The sequence below is a fragment of the Parasteatoda tepidariorum genome, chromosome 4 (genome assembly GCF_982258835.1).
Source record: "Parasteatoda tepidariorum strain Cologne lab strain chromosome 4, Ptep-v5.0, whole genome shotgun sequence".
Classification (NCBI taxonomy): Eukaryota; Metazoa; Arthropoda; class Arachnida; order Araneae; family Theridiidae; genus Parasteatoda; species Parasteatoda tepidariorum.
In genome coordinates, this window is record NC_141758.1 from 102,971,450 (window position 1) to 102,994,363 (window position 22,914).

The 22,914-nt window shown below is 29.1% G+C and overlaps 2 non-coding genes across 2 annotated transcripts; both read right to left on the reverse strand.

Moving 5' to 3' along the window:
• Positions 1 to 374: 374 nt before the first annotated feature.
• TRNAA-AGC (transfer RNA alanine (anticodon AGC)) lies at positions 375 to 447 on the reverse strand. Its single transcript has one exon. It is a non-coding gene; the product is annotated as a tRNA-Ala (tRNA).
• A 156-nt stretch (positions 448 to 603) lies between these two features.
• TRNAA-AGC (transfer RNA alanine (anticodon AGC)) lies at positions 604 to 676 on the reverse strand. The gene has a single exon. It is a non-coding gene; the product is annotated as a tRNA-Ala (tRNA).
• Positions 677 to 22,914: the final 22,238 nt, after the last annotated feature.

Sequence of the window (22,914 nt, forward strand, 5' to 3'; positions counted from 1 at the left end):
AACAGAAATGACAGTATTGTGATAATAATTAATATCAAGTGCATGCATTTTTAGAGTGAAATATTTTTCTCTAGCTTCAAATATGTTTTATGCAGTTTAATAGTATTTCTCTTTTAGACGAAAGAGTAGATAGATAATAAAAAAGTGGAGGCGCCGGGTATCGATCCCGGTACCTCTCGCGTGCTAAGCGAGCGCTCTACAATCTGAGCTACGCCCCCTTCTTCTGATCAACAGAAATGACAGTATTGTGATAATAATTAATATCAAGTGCATGCATTTTTAAAGTGAAATATTTTTCTCTAGCTTCAAAAATGTTTTATGCAGTTTAATAGTATTTCACTTTTAGACGAAAGAGTAGATAGATAATAAAAAAGTGGAGGCGCCGGGTATCGATCCCGGTACCTCTCGCATGCTAAGCGAGCGCTCTACCATCTGAGCTACGCCCCCTTCTTCTGATCAACAGAAATGACAGTATTGTGATAATAATTAATATCAAGTGCATGCATTTTTAAAGTGAAATATTTTTCTCTAACTTCAAAAATGTTTTATGCAGTTTAATAGTATTTCACTTTCAGACGAAAGAGTAGATAGATAATAAAAAAGTGGAGGCGCCGGGTATCGATCCCGGTACCTCTCGCATGCTAAGCGAGCGCTCTACCATCTGAGCTACGCCCCCTTCTTCTGATCAACAGAAATGACAGTATTGTGATAATAATTAATATCAAGTGCATGTATTTTTAAAGGAAAATATTTTTCTCTAGCTTCAAAAATGTTTTATGCAGTTTAATAGTATTTCACTTTTAGACGAAAGAGTAGAGAGATAATAAAAATGTGGAGGCTCCGGGTATCGAAAAAATATTTATTGAAATTTTGCGTTTGCGCACCTTTGACCGAAAATGGGTTAAATGACCTTTTTCGAAATCTGAGTACTCTTGCTCACCCCTCAAATGCTTCTGCACCAAAATCTTTTCCAAGTTCTAATAAGAATTCTTTTTAAAAAAGGAAAAAAAGAAAATCGGCTCTAGTTGACTACTACCGACAAGTGTATTTTGTACAAAACTTAATTGTCGAAGTGTTATGCAATAAGTTCCGTATATACTAATAAAGATGTAAAATATCATATTGCTATATTCGGTGATTATTTTAACTGCACCCATACTAAGCAGTTTCAATACCGACACTTCGGAAATAATTGTTTTACGTCCCCTTGAGAAGGATATGTACGGAGAAATTTACTTGATAGGGATAAATTTTGATTGTCATGAGTTGGACGCAATCAATAGCATCATGCCATGTGATGTTAAAGACATTTTATCTTTATTCTAATGGGATGAACTACAAAAAACGAGCTCGGTTTGCTCCGATAAGGGCAACAAATAACATAAAATAAAAAAAAACTGAAATTTTTTAGCTTTATTAATTGAAAACTTAGTGAAAGAACCAGGCAAGTGACATTTTCAGAACGAAAAGAAGAAATTGTAACCGATCTATTTTATTACCAATTTATTATAAGACGGGAATAATAATTCTTTGCTTTATTTACCACTGCTAAATTTAAAATAAAATTCATGCAAGCATACTAATAACTAATGTGAATTAGTTATGGTAAGATTAAAGTAAAATTAAACATGCCCGCATTGATATAACCACTTTATGTTATTTTCTCTGATTGAGTACTTCCCCTAAAAATGTCACTTACTTGGTTCTTTCATCAAGCTCTTTAATTGTGTCGGTATATACCTTTTAGTTTAGAGTATTATTTCGTAGTGTTTCTCAGTATTAATTTACCCCGAACGAAAACGGGTATTCAGCTAGTTGTATACAAATTACTGGTGTAAAGTCACTAGGAGATAATTTGTGATTCACTTATAATTAGTGATAAGAAATTGACTCATAATTAGCGATAATTATATCGAAATCAATACATTGAAAATTAAAAATACTTATGGTTAGGAATGAAATTTACAAATACGTCCATGAAGATTTATATACAATACAAATGAATAATAACAATTGAATCATAACAAATGAATATATCGATACAAATAATATCCAGTGAATATATCGATACAAATAATATCCAGTGAATATATCGATACAAATAATATCCAGTGAATATATCGATACAAACAATAACAAATGAATAATTCTATTCAAGAAGTAAAAACTATGGCGATACTTTTCCAAGAAAAAAAAAACGGGTGTCTCCCCCCGAAAAAGAAAGATCCGTTTCAAGAAGATCCGTGACGAATCAAGAATGACATTTGGCGACGTGAAGTATTTAAAGGAGAACGTGAGATAAATCTTCTTCTGGACACATGTTTTTTCTCACCCCATTAGCTACAGTCCTAAACAAAAATGTGCTACTAAAATTACTTTCACAAAAACAGGTGGCTAAAAAGAAAGGATTCCCCTTTAGGAACTGTGGAGCCATAACAAAGATACAAGGCTTGTCTGCCATTTAGGCTTGAAATACATGCACTGAGAAAAAAGTACTGTCAAAACTACCAGAATTTGGTAAAATTTACAGTGTTTCAGGTTTTTGGAGAGCAAAAAAAGATCTGTGATTGTTGCCGAAGTGCTTTGGTAATGATTTTGGTAAAATTAATGCGGAAATTTGGCTTTATAATAGGTGGTAAAATTAGATAATTTTATCTAGATACCTTAGAGAAGTGATTCTCAACCACTGTGCAGCGGCACTTTTTTGTGCCGCCAAATTCTTAAAATGTGCCGCCAAATATTAGAAATGATACAATAAAAATTATAATGCTCTTTTTATTATGAGTAAAGTTTAAATTAAAGAAAAGTGTATATATATATATATATATATATATATATATATATATATATATATATATATATATATATATATATATATATATATATATATATATATATATATATAATTTATAATTTTTCCACGCTTTAACCACGTGAACATCTTTGTCAGCGATTGTCTTGTCTCTGACAATCTTAAAATGAGTTAAAATAAGATGGAAGTGTTTAAATTGTCTTGGACACACAATTTAAAAAAATGTTGAAATAAGTAGGAAATGTAACGACTGTTGAAATTATTAATTAAAGCAAAGGAAAGCAAGCTAAATATTAACTTTCAAACGGAAATAAAAGCTAATCATTAAAGTAAGCTATTCAATTAATAAACAAATTAACAATGGATTACTGAAAAACAAATATATAAAAAACAAATTGACAAAGGACAACTAACAAGAAAATAAGCTAACAATTAATAATTAGCAAAAAGACTAGTTAACAAGAAATCACAAGAAAATAACAGTTAATGTAAAAAAAACTAACAGTTAAGACCTACAGAAAACAAGTTAACAATTAATAACTAGCAAAAAAAAAAAAAAAAATAACTGTTACTAACTAATAAGAGATTAGTTGAAAGAAATAATTATTCCCTTAATAAACGTGCTTTTGTAGTGTATATTATTTTATTTCACATTCAAAATTATGATCACAAACTATTTAAGACAGTGTATTATAAGTAATTAAACAACTTTTAATCTAATTTTTTTCATTGTGTGCCGTCAAATTTCGAAATCGTTAAAAGTGTGCCGCAACAAAAAAAAAGGTTGAGAATCACTGCCTTAGCATGACATAAAAAACCACAGATTCGGTGAAATTTACTTTCAGTTTTGCATTTCTTAGTGAATGCTTGGTTATAAAAACTATAACTTTGAAAACCCGAATTTCCAGAAAAACTGTTACCATATGAACGTAAAACTTACGTAATGAGTACCGTATATTTGGATTTTTAATTCCTAAGTTATTTTATCATTACTAATATATGGTTATTTTATCAGATATTTTTCTCTGCATGGGATTAGTTTGTCTTTAATGTATTTCGAGTATTAAAAACGAATTTAATTGTCCTGATTATCCGTACTTGAATTGTCTTGTTTATCCGATTTTATAAAAAGTATTAATCCGATATGTTCTGAAACCGAAACGTACGTAACTGATGCGATAAACCATAGCTAATATTCTATTACACTAATAATCAAGCGGTTTGAAATATATAGATTCAACTTGCTTTTGGTACCTTTTAAATTTTGAAAAATACAGTATTAACCGGTCTAATTGTCATTAAACCGGTCTTGATTGTCCAATTTTATGAAAAGTATTGAGCCGATATGCTTTCAAACCGAAACGTACGTAATGGATGCGATAAGCCATAGCTAATATTCTATTATAATAACAATCATAGAGTTGAAATACATAGAATAAATTTGCCTTTGATATGTTTTAAATTTTAAAAAATACAGTACTCGCGTTGAACATTCTTGATTGTCTAATTTAGTAAAAATAATTAAGCCGATATGCTTTTGAACCCAAAATTTTAACAGAGTGAGTCAAAATTGCTTTTTTTTAATGAAATTTGGAATGATTTAGAGCGGAAAAGTTGTCTTTAGCACTTTAAATAAAAATGGCTTAATTTTTTTTTTAAAAATCGGTTAATATCTTCCGTGGGCGCATGGTACTTATAATTAATAAAAACTTGGAAAATAATTTGTATTTTTTAAATTTTTTTTAAGTTAAGACTTTTGAAATAAACATGTTTTAGTTTTTCTTGTTTGTGTCATAGTTTGAATAGCCTAAATAAATAAAATTTTGATTAATGTCTATGTGTTTTGCGTTTGTGCAAAGTTTTAGGAGGGAAAAAAAAGCAGTTTTCCAGTTTTTCGTAATTTTCATTTCACTTATTATGCTTGGTCAGAACAAGGCATAACTGATGTTCTGTGAACTTCAGTGTTGCTCTGAGATCATCTCTAGCTCCATTTTCACATACTTTATTCGAAGCTTCTGTGTGGCATATCTTCTGCCAATGTTGCGACACTTAAGTGAAAATGATATAAAATCACTCATCAATTCTGGCGCCAAATTGAGTAGAGAAAAACTAAAGTTTTCCTGACACTTGCTGGCTGTAGAAAGGTATTGTTGAACAACCTGCCCAATTGTTTGGGTTTACGACTACTGATGTTCAACTCCATAGCCTTGTAATTTTGAATCCAATCCAGAAGACAAGGGAACTCCTGGATCAGGTATTGGGAGAAAGGTTTCCTTCGTGGGGGACTTTTTTTTTAGGGAACTAAACGACATTCGTGTTACATCGAGAGGAAAATACCAAAAACCTGCCACGGTCAGTCTTGCTGCAAGGGGGCTCTAACCCATGACCACTGTGGATATTTTACGCCAGCACTGAGGTCGGCCAGCATTCGTATCGACCAGCCATCGCTGGGATTCGAACCCGGTTCATCTCATTGGAAAGCGAACGCTCTATCTCTTGAGTCATCACGGCTCTATGGAAAGACATGTAAAACTTGGAATAAAACATGCGAACATAGATGGAAATATCTGAGCAACACTAAGATTCAGTGAAACTTCATTTTTCCAAAAACTCAGAAATCGAATTTGCAGTGGATATTAAAAAAGGAGCCTAAACAGTGAAATAAACCAGAGAATCCTATTCCATTGAAAATGTTTGTAATCATCTGTAAATATAATGTAAAAACTACATAGAAATAATCATTGTGTAGGATGTAGATGGATCTCGACGGGTCACGTGGTGTGTTTCATGGTTATTCTGATCAGGCATAATGCAAGAACACAAGCACAGTGAAAATTACGAAAAATTGGAAAATATGCGTTTCCTAAGAAAACATTGCGCGAATGTAAAAAATTACATTATTGATCTAAGTTTAGTTCATACAGGTTATTCAAACCATCCAACAAGCATAAAAAACTATAGCGTAATTTTTTTCAAACGTTTTTGACAAATTTAAATTTTTTTTTTTTATAAAGAAATGAATTTTTTAACATTTTATTAATTTTAAGTTCGTTGCGTGAACGGAAGATGTTGACTGCGTTTAAAAAATTTCATGCTGTTTTTATTCTTTGTACAACATACAACTTTTCCGCACTAAAGCGTTCAAAAATGAATTAAAAAATTGACTTTTTTCGATCCATTCTAACGTACATAGTGATACTATAATCCATTGCCATTTTCATATTATTCTTATCATCATAGAGTTTGAACTATATAAAATAAATTGCTTTTGGTACGTTTCAAATATTAAAAAAATACAGTAAGCGAATTGAACTGACTTGATTGCCGAATTTTACAAAAAGTATTAAATCAATATGTTTTTAAACTCAAATGTACATAGCGGATACCGTAATACGTAGCTAATAAAATATTATCCTAATCATGATAGAGTTTGAAACATACAGAACCAACCTGCCTTTAGTACGTAGTAAATTTTAAAAAATATAGTACTTTTCATTAAACCACCTTGTTTGTCAAATTTCATAAAATGCATTTTAAATTTGACAAGATTTTAAACGCAAGCGTACATAGCAGATGCTGTAATCCATAGTTATTCTAATATTATCTTAATTGTCATGGAGTCTAAAATATACCAAAACAACTTACGTTTTGTATGCTTCAAATGTTTACAAATCCAGTACAAGCTTAAATCGTCTTGATTGTCCTATTTAAGAAAAATAGATAAAAATAAGGCGTAATGTTTTTAAATCCAACATATAGTATAACCCACAGTTAACATCATCCTCATAGTTAAGTTTGAAATGTATAAAATAATTGCTTTTGGTACGTTTCAAATTTTGAAAAACTGCAGTAAGCGCATTGAACTGACTTGATTGTCCTATTTTATAAAGAGTGTTAAACCGATACTTTTTAAAATCCGAAAGTACATAACTTATCTATATTTCATAGCTAAAATCATATCTCAATCCTCGTATAGTTAGGTTTAAATATATAGGATTGCCTAGTTACATTTCAATTTTTAAAGACAAAATAAAAAGGTACACTCACCTCGTAATACAGCAATTGAGCAAATTAAAAAAATAAAAGTATAATTAATTAGATAAACTTTTAAACACGAATTCAAATAAAGGATAATATAACGCATGACTAATATCCCTATTATTCTAATTAAGGAATATTCAGAATCAGCCTATGTTTCGAAACTTAAAAATGAATTACAAAAGGTATAGTACTCGAATTATGCCATAATGATAATCCGAATTTATAGTATAAAATCGATAAATTCAATTATGAATAAAGGATGACACTGTTCAATAAGCAGGTAACAGTTCAATGGACAGGAATAGGGAGGTGTTTTATTTACGAATCATATCGCGCTATTTACTTAGGAATCTTGATCCTAAATGATAATCATAAAAAGAGAAAATAGATGATGAATGATGATTTGTTTTAAACTCATAAATTTGAATTTCTTTTTTAAACCTTTCTGTCTCATTTTAGTAGATTTTAACAAATGCAATGTTATGCTTCGAGAATTCAAAAGTGTATACAAAATGATAAACTACTCAGTGGAGGATATGCGTGACCATTTGACCTTTAGAAAGCTTACTAAGCTATTAAAGGTGCAATAAAATAAAATGTAATTATACAGAACATAGATTATAATAGTATAGAATATATAGCATAATATTATAGGATATAGAATATAATAATATAGAAATATTTTAAAGCAAGGTTTTAAATCAGACAAATGTTATCATAACTTAAAGTGTTAAATGATATCTTTTTACACTGCAGTTATCCATAAAAGCTGTCAAAAAAATATTGACTTGCAAAATGATAAGCTAATCAGTGGAGGATAACCTTGACCATTTGACCTTTAGAAATCTTGCTAAGCTATTGTAGGTGCAATAATATAGAATATAATAATACAGAACATAGATTATAATGGTATAGAATATATAACATAATATTATAGGATATAGAATATAATAATATAGAAATAATTTAAAGCAAAGTTTTTAAAGCAATCAGAAAAATATCATAACTTATTAAAGTGTTAAATGATATTTTTTTACAATGCAGTTATCCATAAAAACTGTTAAAAAAATATCGATACAGAAACTTGTTGATATTCTTATCTTGTTATAAATTGGAAACATAAATCATTTTACTAATAGCACTTGATTATAAAGCTCGAACTCCAGATTTTAACCGTTTTCATGTATAATAAATCATAAAAGTGATCAATGTTTCGATTTACAGCAATATGTTATAAACCAGAGATCACCTGGTTACCCGCGGGTCACATCGGCCCTCCCAGCCTTTTTTTGTGGCCCGCGAACTAAAATATATTAGTTGTCATTTTTGCGGACAATTTTCGCAAAAAATCTATATTGGTTTAAAGTATTTTTCTTCGTTGAAAAAAAAACTATTCTTCGTTTCTGTGAAATTTGGTGCAAAAAATTTATTTCTCAGGTAAAAATCTACTTCTTATTTTAATTTGTAATTCAATACTTTTGTTTTGTACAACTTGATAAAAATCTGACAGTAATATTTAATGTTCCTTCAAACATAAAAGAGTCCCATAAAAAATTTTAATAAAGTTGCGGCCCGCCATTTGACTGGTGTACTTAATTGCGGCCCCCGGCCTAATGTAAGTTGGAAACCCCTGTTACAAACTATACGCCTTATTTATATATCTATATATATATATATACAAAAAAAAGAGAAAAAATATAAGTTTTGCGTACTCGCATGTATTTTTCTAGTACTTAAAACTCTTTTATTAAATAACAATAAGCAACGTTGCAGAACTAATCGTGAACCATTAGTCATGTTAACGAACACAATACATTTACTTTTAACTACTTGTTAACGCATCAAGCCATTGATGTGATCTTAAGAGATAAATAGTTTTTTTTCCCCCCTCCTTTTTTTTCTTCTTTTTCTTTTTAAAGCTTACAGTAGTTTTTTCTCAACCCCTGCAGTATTTTTTTTCTTCTTTCGTTTTCTTCACTGTCTTCTGATATTTTTAAGAGAAAGGGACAAAGAATTGTACTTAGTGTTCCTAATATACCTGAGTAGTAAAAAAAATCAAAATCTGTATTCCACGCTTTTTATGCTGTCTGGAAAAAGCACTATTATTTGCATATCTTATAATAATAATAGTAGTAATGATCAAGTGTTTTTGTTGTTGGAGGGGGGCGGTGTTTAAAAATTACAAAATGAAAGACTTGAACCGCGTTGGTTCTCTTAGAAATTTCAATTCGATAACCTCTATTTAATTTAGTAAACACGTGTTTCTCCACGGCTATTTTTATTTATTTATTTGCTTTTTTTTCCTACGTAAGTTTTAAGTCAGTGTTTCTCAATATGTGGTACGCGTACCCCTTGGTGTACGGGAACAGTTTAGCGGGAGTACGCGTTCTTTATGCGAAATATCTTGCAACTTATTTAAAAACAAAGCTAGCAATGAAAATTTACGATTACGTATTTTTCTATTGGCTATATTTTGCAGAGTTGATAGTTAATAAAAAGTGGTGTTAACCCAGTTGTGATTTGTAACTTTAGTAAAATTTTTTTTTATCACAGCAAAAACAATATCATCCTTCTCACTGATTCAAATAAACTTATTAACAAAACTTAGTACCAAAAAAGAAAAATAAACACATTTTTAAAAAAAATACATTCATTTTTTTATTAGTGGTACACAGCGTTACGAAAAATTCAGAAAGGGTACACAAAAGTCATAAGTTTGGGAAACGCTGCTTTAAGTTAACATTAACTGAAATTTAAAAATGTGCATTTACAAACGTGCAATGTTTAGAATTATAAATTGATTAACTTTTTCATAAAATTGTTAAGAAGTACAAGGTTAGTAACAAGTGATAACAAAATAAGAATTCGCTTTGAAAGTTTCATGTAGTTATGTATTTACTTGTACAAAATTATAGAATAGAATGCACGGTTTTATGAAATTCGGACAAATTCACTAACATAGACGATAATCAAAAATTTCTGTTTAAGGTTACTAATAATATGTGTAAAAGAAAAGGATCTCATTCTATTGAAAACAATAAAAAACTGAAGGAAATTTTTTTTTTGCAGAAATATAAACAATTTATTCATAAACGCGCCAAAACAGCAACCTGTGATAAGATTCTTTTTGTTTTTTCCCTTTGGAAGGAGAGGGTTACGTTCTTCTTTCGCCAAGTAAATGCGACAACAAAAAGAAGAAAAAAATAGATGTATGTACTGCAGAGGGATATATATTTAGGTAGAAAGAAAGGAGGCAGACTCCGATTTAAAGAATTAACTCCTGAAACGCGTCTTCTATTTTGCTTTAGCACACATTTCCACAGGGTTGCCAAAAGAAGAAGCCAACGCATCGCCAATATCGATCCGACTTCATCTCCTCGCGCGAAGTCAACAAAAAAGTGGGAGTAAAAAAATTAATTGCGAGTAAAAGTAATTTTTAATGCAAACTGCGCTCCAATTAAAAAGAAGCGTTTTTATTTTCTTGCTTTTTAGGGGCCAATCAGACGACGAGGGTGGGTTCATTAAAGAGTATCTCGCATCTAATTAAAGCTTATCGTTGAATCCTATTATTTTCACCCTTTTTTTTAAAAATCTTTTTTAACACTCGGCAAAATGAGGCAAATGGGTGGGAGTGTGCCAGATAAAACTGCACCTCTTACTTACCGCATGACTGAATTTAAACAACAAATGAAATTATTTTTTTCATCCCCTTCTATTTATTATTGGGACTAAAGAAAAAAAAATTAAAAAAAAAAGTTTAACCGTGCTTGACAATGATAACATCAGCTTCATACAACATGATAATAAATTAGAACGCTTAATTATAACTTTTACATTGTAGTAGAAAAAAAAATCCTACTTCTATTTAATGAACTAGCCAATCGCATGGCTTTATGTTTCTTTGATGTCTAAATTACTGTTTTGTTATAAAATTTGGAAATTCGTAAAAAAAAGGAAAGTTTTTTTTAAAATAAATAAATAAATAAAATCAAAAATAATAATCACCTTAGAGATAAAACTATATTTTTTGGAGAAAAAAAATTCGTATTCATATTTAACTTTTTTTTTAATAACTTTCTTTTCTAATTTTCTATCTGCCTTTCAGTGATTTACTAATTCCCAAATCTAATATAAAACAAATTTAAAAAAAATTAACGAACTGTAATTGATACATTAAAAATAAATTTAAATGTAAAAAAATTTAATTCTGAAATTCTCAGTCGCAATGCCATGAAATGCAATGGTGCTATCAAAAAGAGCTTTACACACCACACTAACATGTGCTTTACACATCTCTCTCTTGTTATACATTTCATTATTGAAACGGAGCAATAGAAAATCTAACTCAAAAGCAAAGACATTCCAAATTGAATTACAACTTGTCAATTGAGTTCGAATTTCTTCATTTTAAGCTATTCAACACACTATTATATATATACATATGTAGTTACCTATAGGGCCACATTGTGGGCCCCCTATTTAGCCTATAATTATTTCCTCTAGTAGGGTACATTAATAACCTGTAATATAATACGTGGTCTAATTTGAATATTATGGGTCAATATAAGAGGAGATACAGGGCCATGTTGTAATACGGAATATTGACTTTGAGTTTCCTCATTTTAACGCTATTCAACACACTATTATATATATACATACATAGTAACCTATAGGGCCAGGGCCCCATATTAGACCTATAATTATTTTCTCATGTAGGTTACAGTAGTACCCGGTAATATAATACGTGGTACAGTTTGAATATTATGGGTCAATATTAAAAGGAGATATGGGGCCATGTTGTAATACAGAATATTGACTTGGAGTTTCCTCATTTTAACGCTATTCAACACATTATTATATATATACATACACAGTAACCTATAGGGCCAGGGCCCCATATTAGACCTATAATTATTTTCTCATGTAGGTTACAGTAGTACCCGGTAATATAATACGAGGTACAGTTTGAATATTATGGGTCAATATTAAAAGGAAATATGGGGCCATGTTGTAATACAGAATATTGACTTGGAGTTTCCTCATTTTAACGCTATTCAACACACTATTATATATATACATACATAGTAACCTATAGGGCCAGGGCCCCATATTAGACCTATAATTATTTTCTCATGTAGGTTACAGTAGTACCTGGTAATATAATACGTGGTACAGTTTGAATATTATGGGTCAATATTAAAAGGAAATATGGGGCCATGTTGTAATACAGAATATTGACTTGGAGTTTCCTCATTTTAACGCTATTCAACACATTATTATATATATACATACACAGTAACCTATAGGGCCAGGGCCCCATATTAGACCTATAATTATTTTCTCATGTAGGTTACAGTAATACCCGGTAATATAATACGAGGTACAGTTTGAATATTATGGGTCAATATTAAAAGGAAATATGGGGCCATGTTGTAATACAGAATATTGACTTGGAGTTTCCTCATTTTAACGCTATTCAACACATTATTATATATATACATACACAGTAACCTATAGGGCCAGGGCCCCATATTAGACCTATAATTATTTTCTCATGTAGGTTACAGTAGTACCCGGTAATATAATACGAGGTACAGTTTGAATATTATGGGTCAATATTAAAAGGAAATATGGGGCCATGTTGTAATACAGAATATTGACTTGGAGTTTCCTCATTTTAACGCTATTCGACACATTATTATATATATACATACACAGTAACCTATAGGGCCAGGGCCCCATATTAGACCTATAATTATTTTCTCATGTAGGTTACAGTAGTACCCGGTAATATAATACGAGGTACAGTTTGAATATTATGGGTCAATATTAAAAGGAAATATGGGGCCATGTTGTAATACAGAATATTGACTTGGAGTTTCCTCATTTTAACGCTATTCAACACATTATTATATATATACATACACAGTAACCTATAGGGCCAGGGCCCCATATTAGACCTATAATTATTTTCTCATGCAGGTTACAGTAGTACCCGGTAATATAATACGAGGTACAGTTTGAATATTATGGGTCAATATTAAAAGGAAATATGGGGCCATGTTGTAATACAGAATATTGACTTGGAGTTTCCTCATTTTAACGCTATTCAACACACTATTATATATATATACATACATAGTAACCTATAGGGCCAGGGCCCCATATTAGACCTATAATTATTTTCTCATGTAGGTTACAGTAGTACCTGGTAATATAATACGTGGTACAGTTTGAATATTATGGGTCAATATTAAAAGGAAATATGGGGCCATGTTGTAATACAGAATATTGACTTGGAGTTTCCTCATTTTAACGCTATTCAACACATTATTATATATATACATACACAGTAACCTATAGGGCCAGGGCCCCATATTAGACCTATAATTATTTTCTCATGTAGGTTACAGTAGTACCCGGTAATATAATACGAGGTACAGTTTGAATATTATGGGTCAATATTAAAAGGAAATATGGGGCCATGTTGTAATACAGAATATTGACTTGGAGTTTCCTCATTTTAACGCTATTCAACACACTATTATATATATACATACATAGTAACCTATAGGGCCAGGGCCCCATATTAGACCTATAATTATCTTCTCATGTAGGTTACAGTAGTACCCGGTAATATAATACGAGGTACAGTTTGAATATTATGGGTCAATATTAAAAGGAAATATGGGGCCATGTTGTAATACAGAATATTGACTTGGAGTTTCCTCATTTTAACGCTATTCAACACACTATTATATATATACATACATAGTAACCTATAGGGCCAGGGCCCCATATTAGACCTATAATTATCTTCTCATGTAGGTTACAGTAGTACCCGGTAATATAATACGTGGTACAGTTTGAATATTATGGGTCAATATTAAAAGGAAATATGGGGCCATGTTGTAATACAGAATATTGACTTGGAGTTTCCTCATTTTAACGCTATTCAACACACTATTATATATATACATACATAGTAACCTATAGGGCCAGGGCCCCATATTAGACCTATAATTATCTTCTCATGTAGGTTACAGTAGTACCCGGTAATATAATACGAGGTACAGTTTGAATATTATGGGTCAATATTAAAAGGAAATATGGGGCCATGTTGTAATACAGAATATTGACTTGGAGTTTCCTCATTTTAACGCTATTCAACACACTATTATATATATACATACATTGTAACCTATAGGGCCAGGGCCCCATATTAGACCTATAATTATCTTCTCATGTAGGTTACAGTAGTACCCGGTAATATAATACGTGGTACAGTTTGAATATTATGGGTCAATATTAAAAGGAAATATGGGGCCATGTTGTAATACAGAATATTGACTTCGAGTTTCCTCATTTTAACGCTATTCAACACTATATTATATCTATATATGCTATAGGGCCAGGACCCCCTATTAGACCTATAATTTTTTCCTCTGGTAAGGTACGCTAGTACCCGGTAATATAATGCGCTGTACAGTTTGAATATTATGGGTCAATATTAAGGGGAGATAGAGGGCCATGTTGTAATACAGGAAGCAATACAATATGTAAAGGAATGAAGAAGTATAAGAGGTATTGTTGACTTCGGTAACTCTTAGCCCCCTCTATATATGACAACAGTAACACGCGAGTCAAAATTAAAACTTTCCAAGATTAAATTATCATTGATGGATCATATAGACAGAATGGAGGAGTCCATGAAACATAGATATGACTTGATAACTTTTGACCCAATACTTGTGGTAATAGTCACACATGAGTCAAAAATAAAGATATTCCAAAATCAAATAACAATATTCAATATTCCTGAAGGAATGATGGAGTGCGAGACACAAAGCTATGATCCTAACTTTTAACCCTATTTTGGGGGCAATTGTAACATACGAATTAAAATTTAGGCATTATAAAATTAAATAACAACTTATTGAAGGAATATAGGAGTAAAAAAGACTTTTAACCCTATTTTTGGGGGCAATAGTAATACAGGGTGAAATTTTGAGGCATTCTAAGATTAAATAGCTTATTGAAGGAATATAGGAGTAAAAAAGACTTTTATATTACTTCTATGACTTTTAACCCTGTTTTTTAGGGCAATAGTAACACAGGAATTAAATTTCAAGGCATTATAAAATTAAATAACAACTTATTGAAGGAATATAGGAGTAAAAAAGACTTTTAACCCTAGTTTTGGGGGCAATAGTAACACAGGGTGAAATTTTGAGGCATTCTAAGATTAAATAGCTTATTGAAGGAATATAGGAGTAAAAGGGACTTTATATGATTTCCATGACTTTTAACCCAATTTTTTGTCGCAATAATATCACATTAGTCAAAATAAAGGAGTTGCAAGATTAAATAACATATGATATGTACAAAATATAATTTTCGAATGGTTGAGTTCCTGCAGAAAAATAAAAACTGAATTTGTTTATTTAATGTAGTCATATGACTATCATTATTAATTAGCCCCACTTGTTAGAAAGTTTTTATTAATTTTTGAACTCTCAATTGCTCAAAATCCCTAATTGTTTTCATTTGTGGAACAAAATACTCATTATAAAAACATAAAAATGACTGCGACTAAAAGGAAGAAAAATCAAAGTCTTCTAATTTTAGTTTCAACTCTGAATGAAAACTTTGATTGAAAACCTTTTTTAGTATTCAATTGTAAACAGTGGTTTAATGAGACTTAAAGAATTTAAAATAAACAATTTAATGCATTAATATTTATTATTCAGTTAAACTGATTTCAATATGATAATATTTCATTTTGTATGATCAAATCTGTATTGAGTCATTTTGATATGTTAAAGCATTGTTATAAAAAATTTTCCTATTAATTGTACTTTTGTCTTTTATTGAACTTGTATACTTATGTATTTCTATATATTATGTACATTTGAAGCTTTGTAAAATTGTGATTCAAGATATTTGAAATTTTAAATGTTTGTTGAAAAAATTTAAATGTATTAGTAAATTTAAATATGCTATTTTTTCCTATTAATTGTACTTTTGTCTTTTATTGAACTTTTGTACTTATGTACTCTTTTATATATTATGTATATTTGACACATTGTAAAATTGTGATTTAAAATATTTGAAATTTCAAATGCTTATTGAAAAAATTTAAAGAAGTAAATAGTTGAAAGAAGTAGAAGTGAATAGTTTTTTTTTTTTTGAACTGTTACGTTTCATGCAAAAAATTGTTTGAAGTTTTCTGAATACATTCTTCCCAAAGTGTTTAGAAATATGATAGTTTAGTAAATTGGTCATAAAATGTCTCTAACATTTATTGTTCTCACTTATTTACATTTTTATTTTCAAATCTACAGAAGAAAACTCCCCAAAACCTATCCATTAAAAGATTATTATTTTGTTTTAAAATTTATACATATTTTAAAACAAAGCTGCTTAAAAATTTTAAGAACTAAACTACACAAAAAATATATTCTGTTCAGTTGAGCGTGCTATGAAGTGAAAGTATTGAACCTTCTGACGCTTTTTCCGTCTTAAATTTTAGCTTCAACCGTTATAATCATTCTAAGAATCTTGGAAGAAGAAAAAAAACTATAAATGCACATACGCTTTTATTTTTTTCTAATAGAAACAAATTTGAAATTAAAATTTATCCGCCACTTAACGCAGAAATTTGTAATTAAATTGCCCTTCGGTATCTCACTTAACATGGGTAAGCTATGTTTGCACAAATTCTATATTTACAAACATTCACTTAATATTCCAAGGCATTAAACTAAGAAAATACATACTGCATAACCCTTTGACTCAAAATTTCTATTAAATTGATTTTTCATACTTTTTTTTCATTATTTTGTGCTAATTTAGGTAAAAATAAGTGAAACATATTACAGTGGAGCATCGTTTATACGACGATCACTTATACGACGTTTACATTTATACGACGTTTTAGTGTGGTCCCAAATCATTCCTATTCATTTTAATTTAAAAATATATCGTTTATACGACGCACAGAATCGGTTATACGTCGGTTTTTAGATTTTGTTCACGTTTATTTAATTTTTTTATTTTTTCTTGTGTATTTTAAAAAAGGGAGAAATTTGCCAACATGAATGATACAGAAAAGGGTGCCAACAAGAATTCTTGGATGACGACCGTAATTTTTACTAGATGACTGATAAAACTAGACAATGTAAAAGCTAGACAAAGTAGACTAGACAAGAGACAAAAACGAAAAATTTTGCTATTCATAGACCAATGTCCAGCGAACCCATCGATACTAATTATTTTGGAAATTGTAAAAGCTCTCTTTTTTCCTGCAAATTGCACAAGTGCGCTTCAGCCATTAGATTTGGCCGTGATTAGAAATCTAAAATTGCACCATAGAGAGCAGTAAGTTCAACTCGCTATTCAAAGCATTGTAGAGACTAATAGCAAGAACATATAATTAAAGGTAGCATACATTCAAATTACTCACTGCAATTTTTCTTCTTTGGTTATTTGTTTGTTTTGCTTTGTCTAATTTAGAAATTTATGTAAATCAACACGTTAAACATTAAAATTAACTGAAAACAGAGTTTCAGTTTTAGAAGTAAAAATCTATTATACGACGTTATCGTTTATACGACGTTTATCGGTGGTCCCTTCGGCGTCGTATAAACGATGCTCCACTGTATATTTATTTGTTCGTTCTAAAGCCCAGATAATACTTTACGGCAAAATAACAAATACAGTTTGAAATTAAAGCTTTGCTACAAGTGTAAGTCACTTAAACTGTCGCTTTTTTATTTTTCTTGGTGAAACGACCTTCGAAAAACCTTGTTAAAGGTAAAATCTTTCACACACGGTGCACTTCCATACAATAATTTTTCAAATTTGCACTTATTTGTAGTTGTTTAGATTTAATAGAAACATTTATTCAGTATTTAAATTTCTTTAATTTACAAAAGCAATTATCACGAAAGTTTTGATTATGAATGAAATTTTTTTTTCAAACTACTTTTTTCGAGTTTCTTATTTTAGAACAAATATAATTTCCATAATCTAAGCAGAATATTTTATTATCAATTAGACTGTTTTTTTTTCATAATTAAAAAGTACCAAAATATATTTTTGCTCGTAATTAGAGCATCAGAAAAGAAAAGTGCATGATAATTCATTATAGCATTCATTATAGCATTCATTATAGTTTTGATTATGAATGAAATTTTTTTTTCAAACTACTTTTTTTGAGTTTCTTACTTTAGAACAAATATAATTTCCATAATCTAAGCAGAATATTTTATTATCAATTAGACTGTTTTTTTTTTATAATTAAAAAGTACCAAAATATATTTTTGCTCGTAATTAGAGCATCAGAAAAGAAAAGTGCATGATAATTCATTATAGCAAGATGGCACATACAGCTTAAAATTAAAGCCTTGCTTCTAGTGTAAATCACTTAAACTGTGGCTTTTTTATTTTCTTTGGCGAAACGAGCATCGAAACACCTTGTTAAAGGTGAAATCTTCCGAACACGACGCACTTTCATACAATAATTTTTCAAATTAGTACTTATTTTCAGTTGTTTGGATCTAATAGAAACATTTATTCAGTTTTGAAATTTCTTTAATTTACAAAATCAATTATTGATAAATTTTTGAATATGAATGAAATTTTTTTTTTCAAACTTCTTTTTTCGAATTTTATATTTTTGTACAAATATAATTTTGATAATCTAGCAGAATATTTTTAGTACCTATTAGACTGCTTTTATAATTAGAAAATGCCAAAATATATTTTTGCTTGCAACTAGAGCATCAGAAACGAAAAGTGGATAAAAGAGACACCAGTATCCCATCCGCGTCAAAGGGTTAAAAATATGCCGTTTTTCTTATGAAAAAAAATGTCATCTTCAAAATGAATTTTTGGATTGCAAAGCCAATTTAATAATTATTTTTATTTATTTTTTTTTTTTTTAAAAATCCGATTTGGTGATATATTTTAGATGATAAAACCGATTTAACAGTCTATTTTAGGTCAATAAGCCAATTGTCATGAAATAGATTTGATTTTTAATTTTGAGGATAGTCGATCATCTCATGCTTTGCTTTAAATGTAACTATCACTTAATATCACTTAATGTAATATCACTTAAACTGCGGCTTTTGCTTTTTTATCTTCCCTGAGAAAGATCTTCGAAAAGCCTTGTTAAACTCTGCCGAACACGGCTCACTTCCAAACTATAATTTTTCAAATTCGTACTTATTTGCAGATATTTAGATCTAATACAAACAGTTATCATCATTGAAATTTAATTTATTTACGAAATCAATTGCTGATACATTTTTTAATATGAAAAAAAAAAAAAAAAAACTACTAAGTACTTCTCTTAGACTTTATATTTTAGAACAAATATTATTCTGATAATCTAATAGATTTTTTTTTTAGTATTTATTAGACTATTTTTTACATTTAAAAATACTGAAATACATTTTGTTTGTTATGAGAGCGTCAATAAAAAAATTATATATAAATGACACACCAGTGTCAAATCTTCGTCAAAGGGTTAAATTCTGAATATGAACCTAATATATTAAAACATTCAGTGTAGAATTGCGATGAATGGAGCTAAAATGACAAATTAGGATGCATAATTTCTTATAAATTTATTGCCGAAAAGAATGGAGTATATTAGCATAACGTTTTTCAGAATTCATGTTCCCAATTTGAAAGTGAAGATATTATTACTTTTAAGGGACGGAGGAAGGAGAATGAAAATTAAAACTTTTGTAACATGTTTTTACCAAATTAGAAACTTTTTTAAAATATACACTGTAAAAAATTTCAGAAATTCATTTCAATTCTACAAAAATGTATCCGAAAATCTAAGAGAACCTCATCATTTCATCTCATGTTTCCGATGAATTGAGAAACATTTCTTTTATTTTCAAAAATAGGAAGCTGAATCCCATTGACGCCGATCAAGTTTTGAAGTGAAGCTTAGCTACCACTACAACTGTTAAATTCCAATTCACTAGTATATAAGACATGTTAATTCGATTTTATCTTGAGTCACTTTTTGATAGATGATGGTTATTAAGAAACGTTTTTGAAAACTACATGCACCGTAGCTGCCCTGTATATTCAGAAAAGTTTCGATTATTAATATTTTCTTTTTACTGTATACTTAAACTAGAGAATTTCAATTATTTATGAGACAAAAAAGTTAAATATAGCAGGGAAAAAATGCACATTTATTAATCTTAAATACACGCTTCAAATTGTATACCATAAAACTATGCGCACTGTTATCAAATTCATAATCAAAAATTGCATATAAATAGTAAAAAAATTGTTACAAAACATTAAATTGAAATATAAAAAAATTAAAAATCACAATTAAATTTTTTTTTTTTAAGTTTGAGCAAATTAAAATATCAATGAATCACCAATGATACCAATGAATATCAACCAAATTCTCACAGAAAATAATTTTAAAAACTTTTATATATTAAAGAACGGTCTGAAATTTTGAATTTTTGTGTTGTTAATTATATAAGAGTAAATAGTAGTGCGATTAGGCATATAATATGGAATATATAATGAAACAGCTGAAAAAAGAAGAAGAAAAACTATTGAGCCAATTGCGTAAGCGTAAACATGATATTAAATAATCGAAATGTAAAGGATAGTAATTATTAATAATTTAATTAAGAAAAATAAGCCTTCCACTTCACCAATTCAATAATGTAATACTGTTAAACATCATGAAAAGAGTCGACGATTTAACTTAAAATGTGCGACGTATCATAAAACGGTTAGAAATATAAAACGGTTAATTATATAAGAGTAAATAGTTGTGCGATTAGGCATATAATATGGAATATATAATGAAACAGCTGAAAAAAGAAGAAGAAAAACTATTAAGCCAATTGCGTAAGCGTAAGCATGATATCAAATAATCGAAATGTATTCAGATTGCCAACCAAATGTAAAGGATAGTAATTATTAATAATTTAATTAAGAAAAATAAGCCTTCCACTTCACCAATTCAATAATGTAATACTGTTAAACATCATGAAAAGAGTCGATGAGCTAACTTATAATGTGGAACATATCATAAACGGCTAATATTTGAAAAATTGAGCTAAATACGTAAGAATCATGATAAATAATCTAAATGGGTAAAGATGGCAGACCAAATGCAAAGAATAGTACATTGTGTATAATTTAATTAAGAAAAAATTAGTCTTCAGTATCTCTAAGTCATTAAATACTGTTAAATATTATGAAAAGATTTGATGATTTAACTTAAAATGTGCGACGTATCATAAAACGGTTAAAAATATAAAAAGGTAGCGAAATACGTTAGAATGATAATAAGTAATCTAAATATATTCAGATGGCAGACCAAATGCAAAGGATAGTATATTTTGTTTAATTTAATTAAGAAAAAATTAGTCTTCAGTATCTCCAACTCTGTCATCTAATACTGTTAAATATAATGAAGAGATTTGATGATTTAACTTAAAATGTGCGACGTATCATAAAACGGTTAAAAATATAAAAAGGTAGTCAAATACGTTAGAATGATAATAAATAATCTAAATATATTCAGATGGCAGACCAAATGCAAAGGATAGTATATTTTGTTTAATTTAGTTAAGAAAAAAATTAGTCTTCAGTATCTCCAACTCTGTCATCTAATACTGTTAAATATAATGAAGAGATTAGATGATTTAACTTAAAATGTGCGACGTATCATAAAACGGTTAAAAATATAAAAAGGTAGTCAAATACGTTAGAATGATAATAAATAATCTAAATATATTCAGATGGCAGACCAAATGCAAAGGATAGTATATTTTGTTTAATTTAGTTAAGAAAAAAATTAGTCTTCAGTATCTCCAACTCTGTCATCTAATACTGTTAAATATAATGAAGAGATTAGATGATTTAACTTAAAATGTGCGACGTATCATAAAACGGTTAAAAATATAAAAAGGTAGTCAAATACGTTAGAATGATAATAAATAATCTAAATATATTCAGATGGCAGACCAAATGCAAAGGATAGTATATTTTGTTTAATTTAGTTAAGAAAAAAATTAGTCTTCAGTATCTCCAACTCTGTCATCTAATACTGTTAAATATAATGAAGAGATTAGATGATTTAACTTAAAATGTGCGACGTATCATAAAACGGTTAAAAATATAAAAAGGTAGTCAAATACGTTAGAATGATAATAAATAATCTAAATATATTCAGATGGCAGACCAAATGCAAAGGATAGTATATTTTGTTTAATTAAGACAAAATTTACTCTTCCACATTATTTTAAAATTACTCACTCTACAATTTATTGTTAAAGATATGAATACTCTGTAAGCTAAAATTGTTACATAAAACGGTTAAAAATGGAAAAAAAAAGTTGAGACAAATTCGTAGTTATGATAATAAATAATTTACATGTATTTTAATTTAATAGATAACAAAAAAAAAGCAAATAATGGCTCATTGTATACGATTTTGGTTATAAAAATCAATCTCCCGTCCATGCTGTTGAGCATTTTATCACAGCGAACTATTCTGAAATTAGTCGATGATTCGGTTGGCTGGTGCAGTTGTATGTTGCACTATATGTTACTTATATCAAGGAATAAAAATAGAAGAAACTGCAATGAGTCTATAATTTGCCATACTATGCAAATAATTATATTTTTCTTAACGTTTTTACAATAAAAATTAATTATAGTTCAATTTTTCCTACTTGCGATAACTATTGCGCATTTTAAGTATTTAAAATTAATGTGTTATTTTGTCATATATAATGTGTTATTATTATATTATTATGTGTACAGAAGCTAATTTAAATGTACAGTTTGGAAAAAAACACATAAAGTTAAAAAGTAGATATAACCTACTTTCTCTTGATTAATTTCGAAACTGTTTTTGAGTTTGAATGAAATATGTTTTTCATGAAATTTTGCGTAATAAGATAATATTATTGGATTATTTAATAGTGAAGAAACACCACTTTCAGTTTTAAGACATTAATTTGGAATGATAATCATTCCAAACAAAATCTCCT